An 11557-nucleotide genomic window follows, 5' to 3' on the forward strand; every position below is an offset into this window, starting at 1 on the left:
GCAGGTTAGGGACTTTGCACGAAAGGTCTGGAGGGGGTTCCCTAGGTTGCCGTGATACACCCTGCTGGAGCGCCTGCTGCTTCCGGATGTGAAAGGGGAGGGAAAAAATTTGGGATATACATAAGTAGCTGGGGGAGCAGGAAGATGAGGGGGTGGTGAAGATCAAGGAGAAATGGGAGGCGGAGTTGGGAATGGAGATCAATTGGGAGCATGGAGTGAGGCACTGCGAAGGTTAAACGGGACCTCCTCTTGTGCAAGGATGAGCCTGATACAGTTTAAGGTGGTGCACAGGGTGCATATGACTCCGGCATAAATGAGTGGGTTCTTTCAGGGGGTAGTAGATGAGTGTGAGATGTGTGGGCGGGTCCAACAATCACGCGCACAAGTTTTGGGGTTGCGAAAAATTGGGGAAGATTCTGGGCGGGAGTGTCTTAGCCAAGGTAGTGGAGGAGAAGGTGGATCTGGACCCCTTTGGTGGCGATATTTGGGGTTTCAGAGAAGCCGGAGCTCATGGAGAGGAGGAAGGCTGATGTCTTGGCCTTCGCCTCTCTGATTGCACGGTGCTGGAGTGGCAGTCGGCATCGCCACCGGAGGTAGCAGCATGGTTGGGTGACCTGTATGACTTCCTGCGGTAGAGATGATAAAGTATGGGTTTAAGGGGCTCAGTAGGGGGGTTTGAGAAAAGGTGGGAAATGTTTGTGACCATGTTTGAGGAGCTGTTCATTGCAGGGGTGGAGGGGGGGGGGGGGGGGGGGGGGGTGAGAAAGGGGAAAATCTGTACAGACTGTACAGTTGATTGTTGGGACTGTACAGTTGATTGTTGGGAAGTATGTTTCCCTGGATGTTTTATTGCTGTAACCTGCTTTGATACATGTTTGTAATAAAATTGGTTTAAAAAAAACTGCCCAACAATTGCAGGAAAACATCTCTATTCCTATACTCAAATCATCTCACTATGAAGGCCAGAACACCATCTGCCTTCTTTACTTTTTTTTAATTAAGGGGCAATTTAGTGTGGCCAATCCACCTAACCCGCACATCTTTTGGGTTGTGGAGTGACGCACGCAGACACGGGGGGAATGTACAAACTCCACACGGACAGTGACCCAGGGCCGGGATTCGGTGCCGCAGTCTCAGATTTAAAAGATTTTAAGGTGATTGACAGGATGGATGCTGAGAAAATGTTTCCCCGCTCTGTGATATCTAGAATGTGGAGTCACATTCTCAGAAGAAGCAGTTGGCCGGTTAGGACTGAGATTAAGAGAAATGTCCTCACTAAAGGGTTGTGAATCTTTGGAATTCTCCATGACAGAGAGGTGTGAATACACAGCCATTGAATATATCCAAGAAGTCAGTAGATTTGGGATACTAAAGGGAATTAGGGATACTGTTGGAATGTGGAGTTATGGTAGAAGATCGGCTACGATTCTTGTAGGAGAGCAGAGGCAGGCTTTCAGGGTCAAATGGTCTACTCTGCTATTTCCAATGTTCTTACACATCCCATCCAATTTTGATCTACTACACATTCCTCTAATCTCTGCTTATTGAATCTCTACAGTGCAGAAGGAGGCCATTCAGCCCATCAAGTCTGCACCGACCCTCTGAAAAAGCACCCTATCTAGGCCCATTTCTCATCCCCTAAACCTGTACATTCCCTGGAACACCAAAGTGCAATTTCTTTATCATGGCCAATCCACCTAGTCTACACATCTTGGACTGTGGGAGGAAACCGGAGCACCCGGATGAAAGCTACGCAGACAGGAGAGAAAGTGCTCCACACAGTTACCTAAGACCGGAATTGAACCGGGGTCCCTGGTGCTGTGAGGCAGCAGTGCTAACCAGTGTGTCTCCATGCAGCTCTACTGCCCAACTGATTAGATGGATGGCCTGATTGAGATGTACAAGATAATGAGGGGCATGGACAGAGTGGATGAGGAGCAGCTGTTTCCCTTAGTTGAAAGCTCACTTATGAGAGGACACAAGTTCAAAGTGAGGGGCGGGAGGTTTAGGGGGGGATTTGAGGAAAACCTTTTTTACCCAGAGAGTGATGGCAGTCTGGAATGCACTGCCTGGGAGGGTGATGGAGGCGGGATGGCTCACATCCTTTAAAAAGTACCTGGATGAGTACTTGGCACGCCAAGGCTACGGGCCAAGTGTTGGTAAGTGGGATTAGGTGGGCAGGTCAGAACCTTTCAATTGTCGGTGCGGACTTGATGGCAGACGGGCCTCTTCTGTACTGTGGGATTCTGTGATCTCTATTGCTGACTCCTGTAGCACAGGTCTCTCCAGCACCCAGAATTCACATCAATGCCAAATTGTTTTAAGGCAGCAACAGGAAGAACAGGTATTAACTTGACCATTTTAATTGCGACAGGCTACGTGTGTTTTTTAGTGAAATCATCATGCAAAAGCTAGCTTTGTTATTATCTTTGCAGTGCTATCTTGATTTACCATCCACTACACCACATCTACACACATGCACACTGGGGAATTGCAATGGTCAGCCTTCCATGTAAAGACAGAGATAGATAGTTTTTTGATTAATGAGGTTATCAGCGGGAGAAGGCAGGAGAATGGGGATGAGAAACATATCAACCATGATTGAATCGCAGAGCAGACGTGATGGGCCGAGTGTCCTAATTCTGCTCCTATGTCTTATGGTCTATGGTCTTACGTAAACTATGTTGGGCCCCGTAATGCAGCCAGTTTACAGTTGCCGGTTAAATGTAGAAACATGGCTTATCCTATTCATTGAGCCTCATGGAGCAATGCAATAGCAGCTCGTGAAACAGTTCAGGCTACTTTGCATTGTTAAAGGTGCTGTATAAGTATAATTGTTCAGTTGTGAGGACATGAGCTGATGTGGTGGTGCATGTAGCTGCTGATTCTTGAGTTGCAGCCAGCTAACATTACACTGCCTAATCAACACACATACACCTATTTGTTCTTCATTCATTGTTCTCAATAAAGCCCCAATACACAAATGTTATTGTGAAAGTAATTTGCTCTTTAGCTGGATATCTGTCAGTGGCAGACTTCTACTGTCAGGCATCCAGCTGACGAGAGGCAAAGGCACTTTATACAAAAAACAATGAATAAAAGAACAGAAAATATCATTTTAAAACAGTAATAAAACTACTGACTGAAAATCTTTACTAAACCACTGAACAATTCTCTTTGGTCTTGATTACTAATATGCCATCAATAACAGACTTGACTCCAAAGTCTCACTGAGTTCCGTTGCAATATTAATAATGAACAGTTTAATCGTTACTCCTTTAAATATTATTCTAATTACGCCACTGATCAATTTAAAATGAACGCCGAACATGTTATTAATGTGGTCAGTAATAGGATTTCATGCTAACATGTTCATTGATATGAATTTTCAAATGTAGGCGCCTCCACGGTTGATGGTAGAGTAAGCATGCACGGTAGGAGGGCAGCAGTAAGTTAACCGGTATTATAGATAGATACAACCAGCTAACGTTACACTGCCTTACCACCAGGCACAAAAACGCCATTAGCTCTTGTGTATTCCTTCCCTGTTTGGAAACAACAGAAGCACTGACCATGAGGCAGGTGGCAGGGTACTTAGCGGCTGCTGTCTAAACAATATGCAGCCAGCTAACTGTACACTGCCTGTCTGCCTCAAGCACTTCAAGGATTAACATTCTGGCTTAAAGATGCTTTATTTCAGTGACTTGTCTCAAAATTATTTTTAATATTCCTCCAAATAGTATAAAGGCCAGTGTTGGACCCGATTATTACACTTTATTTATGTTGATGACAGGAAAGTAGTTCAGTAGAACAGCTCTCTGTCCAGATATGTAGGTGCATATACACTATTCGACCATGGAAACGATCTCTGAAAGTATAGACATTAAAGATTTCACAAAAATATCAGCACCATTAACCCAAGTATTATTTCCAAGCATATAAAAAAACTGTCCCCAGCCACAAGTATTGCAAACTATATGAGGAGGCAAAAAATACAAATGTTGTGGCAAATTTCAGGAAAAACTCTTGAGAAATCCCTTCTCATCCAAATGGCAATCAACCAAGTTATCCATGAAACATCACTGGACACATGTAATATAATCCCCAAACATATTCCAAATATCTCTGGAACATAAGACTATATTTACTACTTTACAATAGTGACTACACTTTAAATGCACTTCATTGACTGTAAGGTGCTTTAAGACATCCAGTAGCCATGAAAAGTGCGATATAAATGCAAATCTTTTTTCTCTTTTACGCAGGTCCAAAATCAATAACTTCCATCCACCGGCCAGCTCCAAATATCATACACTGCTAATTTTATTTTACCCTTAATAGTTTCATCTGTCAAAAATGTAGTCATCGTTTTTCTAAAATTTGTAATATCCTCCACATCCAGTGTCTCCCTTCTGTAGGTTATTCTACATGTTTTCTGCCCTCTACATCAGGAAGGTATACAGTAATGGTGAATCCATTCTGTGATCTAGTTCATTGACGTCCAACATTATGGGCTAAAATGTGCTGTCAAGTTCTATGGTTCAACCCACTTCACGTTACATTGTCTTAAAATACCTGGCCCTGTAATTTTGGAAGGGTTCTCCTGACCCCCTTCCATTGTGCCATAGGAGATTGGCTCCACATCCATTCTCCATCCCTCTGTTTTGTGGAAAAAATGTAAATGTTACAACTGGCCATTGATATCAGCTCGCCAGGGGTCTCCAGAAGTTAATGACAGGAGATCAGAACAACACACTTGCAAACATTCCAGCCCCATATGTTGTCTCTTAATGTTGATGCTTCCCAATTTGATTGATGCAAATGTGTTTCAATTGATTTTCAATGGTTAAAATAAATGAAACCTATGTGTTGGGATACATTGTTATTACAATCTATTATAGATAATCACAATAAGTGTTTGTATAGCGTTGCCTTGGGTGTACAGTTAATAGTACTGCCACATTTGAGGGAAGAAATCTGATCATAGATGACCACTTCTCACAATTCAGGTTTTGGTTCGATGACTGAAGTTGGATTTTGATGGGATCTGTGGAGATATCCATTAGTGGACAAAACCTTCGAAAGAAGATAAGCATGGATTCAGGAGAGTGAACTTGGGAAAGGATTGTAAAATTCAGTTTCAAAAAGTATTAAACTGTTGGTTTTCTTGTTCCTAATGTAATTTTAGGATGCAATTGGATTACAGAATAGTTACAGCATAGAAGGTAGTCACTCAGCCCATTGTGTCCGAACTAACTCTCTGTAGGAGCAATTCACCTCATGCCACTCCCTTGCCTTATCCCTATCAATGAAAATCTGTTAGTTTGAACAAATTAAGAGCTGAACTGTTTCAGATGTGGTTCTAAAGTCATCGATAATATTACAAATTGAAGTTTTGAAACATTGAGCTGGATTTTCATAGCACAGTGGAGGTATCAGTGCCTACAATTTCATGCCAGTAGTCATTGTGCCGGTCTCTTGGTCTACACCCCACTTCAGTCTATTTTGTTCAGTCTGAAAAATGAAATGAAAAATCGCTTATTGTCACGAGTAGGCTTCAATGAAGTTACTGTGAAAAGCCCCTGGTCGCCACATTCCGGCGCCTGTCCGGGGAGGCTGGTACGGGAATTGAACTGTGCTGCTGGCCTGCTTGGTCTGCTTTAAAAGCCAGTGATTTAGCCCAGTGAGCTAAACCAGCCCCAGTTGTGATGGTCACTCACCCACCAGTGACAGATAGCCAATCAGGTCAATTAAAAAGACTCATCAAACCTACAATCTGGAACTTTACCCTACCGAGGCCAAAACCTCTGGATGTATGGAGACAGCCTCCTCATATCTTCCCACACCCCCAACTCGCAACCATGATTGCCAACGGGTCACCGCTGCCACCCCAGGTCTTCCTCAAGAGGACTACCTCCTCCACGAGCAGATCTGGTAGCTGTGAGCACATTTTATTTTTCAACACTGAACTGTCTTCAAAAGGCAGCACCACCGTGAAACACCCTCTCGGTCCCTCACCCGCAGCTCCCACATCTTCAAATGGAGCTGATAGCCAAAGAGAGATTTGGGTGCTCAGGCTGGCCCTTCATGTTGTGGAGCCCGTTCACTCTCCTTAATTGGACAAAGCTTTCAGAGGCAGACTCTTAATTGACCGCCTCCTCTGATATCTCCCTCGGGATCTCACTGTTGGCATTTCCAGGTTCCTGACCCACATTTCATCCTAATAGTGTGGTTCAGATTCAGGATTGATAATTCTGCCCATGGATTAGTTTCACAGCGTAAAACTGCCCAGAAGTAATTTTTAATTTCTCTTGTATTTTGTTCTGTCTTTCTTATTAAGCAGTAATACAAAATAATAAACATGGAACTTACTTGCTGTACCTTTATTGATGTCTCATTTTTATGTTAGTGAATGAGGCTTCAGCCAAAACATTAGGTTCTAATTGGAGAATGTATTTGAAACTGGATGTTAGTTTGGTGCAGTGGGTTAGAGCAGGGCCCTTTCATATGCCATACCCAATTTGAATCCTGTTCAAGAGTTATGGTAGCCTTCTCCCATTGACTACAATTAAATTTCTGCTATTATTTTTGTACTGTGCCAAAAGCTGCAATCTTATGCCTATTTTCACAGAAATGCAAATACAAATGTGCATGTCCACTGCTTACTCTGGGGTTAGCTCTGTATTAAAGTTATGCATTGGGATACTGGTCTCTGACTGACTAAAATGGGAAAATGTGCAGTGTGCTGATAGTGAAGTAACTTGAAAGAAGCAGTCTCACTACCATCATTCCAGTATACATTTACCTATTCATACTACATTTGTGGCATTTAATTAGTGCAAAAAGATGATAGTGCAAAAGTACAATATAACAGTGCCAAATCTGAGCTGTCTCAATTCAACTCGGAATATGGAAATGAGAACTTAGTTTAGAAAGGTCACAGCTGGTTAGAAACAATAGATGTTCCACTGAAATTTTCTTTAAGGAACATTGAGTGCAGAAAAAGTATTGTCTTATGTCTAACCCATACCTACCTCCTTCCCCCTACCCCTGACCCCAGTCTCTTTATGTTCTGATCAGGTACCACAAAGTGTTCCATTGCTCTTAATTGACATTGCTCAGTGCAATAGGGTTAAATTCACTGAAACTGAATTGGCTTGAATCCCTGGTTACAAAGCTGGTTGATCATTTATTGCCGGTTCCAAATCCTGAACTCAGCATTGCTTTGACTTATAAAGCTTTGGCACCATAATTCATTTATTTGACTTTATGTAATTATCTTGGAAACTAGTTTAGTGTTACATTAGAGCCAGAAAATCAAGTCCAGGTGACCCAATTTCAAAAATTCTACCATGCTGAACTGAAGTCAGAAAGCCACTGAGACTAAATGTATTTGAATTGTATTGTAGTCAAAGTGCTATCTAAAGTCTGACTAATAATCTACCTAATTGCATCTTAAGTACAAAGGTGCAGCAGTCAGTATGCCTTTGAGGACCGCTGATGATGAAGTGCTCTCAGATGCAGCAGTGTGGAGTGTAGCTAGCAGCTGCTGACCTGTCAGACACAACAGCCAGCTAGCAGTACACTGCCTAACCGCCACATCTTTCTTGCCTTCCCTTCCTTTCATTATAAATCTGACGCTATATGTCTTGTTCTTCTTTCAAAGTGGGTTAAGTGCTTCACCAATTGTACATTTTTGGCCACTCTACATTAAAAATGTTACACAATACATGCAATGTTCTATTTTTCAGCTGTTGGTTAATAATATCATGCTGGCTTTTAATAAGCAGTTGATGATGTGTACCAGGGAATAATGACAAGGCAAATCTTTCACACCCTGAAGATTGCACTTTGTGTAATGCTGTAATCGTTTCTAACTCATATAAGTGCCAAACTGAGATTGCCACCGTCAATCTTTGCATGCATCCATAATAAATATAACTGCAGAGTTGGCAAAGGCAATTTAATTCAGTATTTGTTTAATTTAACCTTTTAATGGTAGGTCTAATAAAAGTATGAATGGCCTTGGAGCTCCATGTAGTTGTTGCATGAGAATATCCACCTTCCACTTTCTGTAAACTTCAATCCATCTAGGTTGTGCTGCCTGTGTTCTAACTCACACCAAGTTCTGTTCACCCATCACCCCCATGCTCACTAATTTACATTATCTCCCGTTCCCGCAATTTTAAAATTATTGTCCTTATTTTAAACTCCCTCCATGGTTTCACCCCTCTCTATCTCTGTAAACTCCTCCAGCCTGAAAACTCTGTAAGATCTCTGAGCTCTTCCCATTTCTGGCCACTTCCACTTCCTAAATATTAATAGCTCCACAAATGGGGGCTATGCCTTCAACTAGCTGGGCCCTGAGATTTGGAATTCAGTTCTTCAGCCTCTTTATCTCTCTCCCCTTAGTGAATTAGAAAACTGTTCAGCTTCACTCCTAGTGTAAAATCCATGCTGTTAAAATCTAGCTTTTCCCCAAATTTTGGTTACCTATTCTAATTCTCCTTATGTGACTGTCACCTTTGTTTGACAATGCACCTGTGACGCGTCTTGTGATATTTTACTAAATAAATTACTAATTGCTTTATAAATGCAAGTTTTCATGTTGTCGTTGAAGGATTATTATCTGTGATTCAATCCATACAAGCTGATAGAGCAATTGATTATCTATATCAATATCTGTGTTCTGAATGTGTTTTTGTGTCTGAACTTAATTAGCAATCATTTTAAACTCTCGTTCTGAAGATATGGATAAGATGTTTGGCATTCTAAAAAGGTACCTTAAACAGTCGGTGTACATATTGCTGTGAACTCCACTTAGTTTCATTGGCAAGTTTCTTCATTATTTTCTCCTGTAAAATAAAATGGGGATAATTTAAACAAAAATCTGATTTTTATTGTACTTTGCGCAGCTTTGAGCTTAAAATGAACACGGCTTTTTTTCTCATCCCATAATTTGTTTATTCCTGTAGTTCTAAGCGAGGATTTTTTACTCACATACTGTAATAAATAAGATTTTTCACTCCAAGCTGGAAAGGAACGTGAACAGAAAACACTGGACAATCGCAGAAAGTCTGACAGCATCTGTGGAGAGAGCAGGGAGCCATTCTCTCCAGAGATGCTGTCAAACCTGCTGCGATTGTGCAGTGTTTTCTGTTTTTGTTTCAGATTCCAACGTCCGTCTGTAAATGAACGTGCAAGTCGACATAAATTAATAAGCATTGACCGATTTACTATAGCCTGCTCTTGGCTATCTAATTTGCGTTTTAAATTACGATCGCTTGTCCGATTTTCATCCTCGCATCCAGCTCCAACTCCGACATAAGAATTCCCCAGTCAGAATCATGTGCCCACTGAATACGATTAAAGCTAAGTGACACTTACCCATTGCACCTCCCCAGTGACACTTACCCATTGCATCTCCTCTCCTGTCTTGGTTTTATGGGGAAAGCATCTCTCTAATGCCCACTCCATTCTCCGACGGGGACGGTTAACTAGGGTTAAGCTATGACACTAAAATAGATTCGGAGAAACGCTCTCCTTGCAATTTATCTCAAAAAAGTCCCCTTTCCACTGTCTTTCTCTTTCCAGTTGAAACAAGTGCTCTACTTCCACTGATTGTTTGTACTTGTCTGCACTGAGCCCTGGACCTGTTGCTTTCTCTGAATCTCTGCCTCTCCGCTTTTGTTTTTAAAGTTTTTTTGAGCGCCGGGGCGAGCGGGAAATACCCAGCCTCTCCCCTGATAGGTGGAAAGTGGGGAACGCCCCCGGGGCCGTGACGTCAGCCGAAGGGATTCCCTCCGCGAAAGCCCCGGCAATGGCCCGCGACTCGCAACACAAGAATGGCGGGGCTAGGAAACAGAAATCATTTACAGGAACACAGGGCAGTTTCAGGCGGGAAGAGGGGCGGAATGGGAGGACAATAAGCATCAGGCAATTTAAACATACAACAATGTAAGATTGATTAACTCTCATCAATGTCCTGAATGTAGGTGATTGTTTAAATTCTGATGAGTGGGGCTCAAAATAGTTACGCAAACTTTTGAATCTTAAAAATAATACAATGGACTCAGTTGGATAATCTACCCTTGCACAAACAGAATAAAACTGTTACTATCGTACATCTAGACTGAGGAAAAAGTTGCCTTCATTCGCCAATCGTTTGAACACTTCTCTTAACACACCAGCCACAGTTTAACTGTTAGATATAAAACTTCGAAGTGTGTTGCTTTACAAGGAGGAATTTGGGCTGAGGAAGAAATAACTTTATTCAGGGGTAGAAATGTGAGTGCAAGTAATAATTTACAGCATTATGGATTGAACGTGGCTTCAAAGTGTTCATTGAGCACGTTTAAAACAGAACATGAGAGATGGACATTAAGGAGAGCAATTGTGTTATTTTTTCATGTAATGAATTCAATCTGTGAGCAATGTGAATTTACCGAACACCGGCAACATATTTTATTTCTATTAACTTAAAATCCTGCGATTCAATGCTGCTTCCCATTTCACGCACCTTCAACTTGCTGCATAGTCGTTTTAATTGACAGCTTTGGATTGTAAGATCGCTGACAGATAAATAATAATAGTTGCTCTGGTCTAATTCGTGATTGAATTAAATGAGGATGAGCGCGAAATTGAGTTCCAGGGGCGCCAGAGTTTTGTTAGTTCAGTAGGTGACCACAGCGGGAACTGGTTGGAGCAAGAGACACACGCTTGATTGTGTACTGTTTCTAACCTCCCAAAGCTGAATGGCTTGCAGTAGCTTTTAGCTCTGCTTAAGAAAACATATAATCCTCCTTTGTTTCGATTATTCTATTCTTTACTCTCTGAGATAACTTTCGTTAACTATGGTTAATTCTTAACAGTCCGATTTCTGAGCCAGCCGAATACTCCCAGCGATTGCCTTTGAACGCTCTGCATTAAAATAATAATGAAAAAGACAAAAAAAGATGCTAATTCTAGAACTCCGAAATAAAAGCGGGAAACGTGCACACGAAATACACAGTAGAGCCATTTTATAGTTTTGTGAATCTTATGCCACCAAGGACCGCGACTCAAGGGAACATAGGAACATAACAATCAGGAGCACGAGGAGGCCATTCGGCCCTTCGAGCCTGCTCCAACATGCAATAAGATCATGGCTGATCTGATTGTGACCTCCACCCCACATTCCTGCCTACCTCTCCCATAACCTATCACCCCCTTGTTAATCAAGAATCTATCCATCAAACATTCTGCCTCCACTGCCTTTTGTGGAACAGTCCCACAGTCTCAGAACCCTCTGAGAGACAAAAAATCTTCTCTATCTTAAATGAACGACCCTTATTTTCAAACAGTGAGCCCCTAGTTCTAGATTCTCCCACAAGTGGAAACATCCTCTCCACATCCATCGTACATCTAGACTAAGGAAGAAGCTGTGGCGGAGGCAGGTTAAATCAAAATATTCAAGAGGGCATTAGATGATTATTTGAATAGAAACAATGTGCAGGGGTACAGGGAAAAGGCAAAGGAATGGCACTAAGTTATGCTCATTTGGAGAGCGGGTGCAGAC

The sequence above is a fragment of the Scyliorhinus canicula genome, chromosome 3, assembly GCF_902713615.1.
Source record: "Scyliorhinus canicula chromosome 3, sScyCan1.1, whole genome shotgun sequence".
Lineage (NCBI taxonomy): Eukaryota > Metazoa > Chordata > Chondrichthyes > Carcharhiniformes > Scyliorhinidae > Scyliorhinus > Scyliorhinus canicula.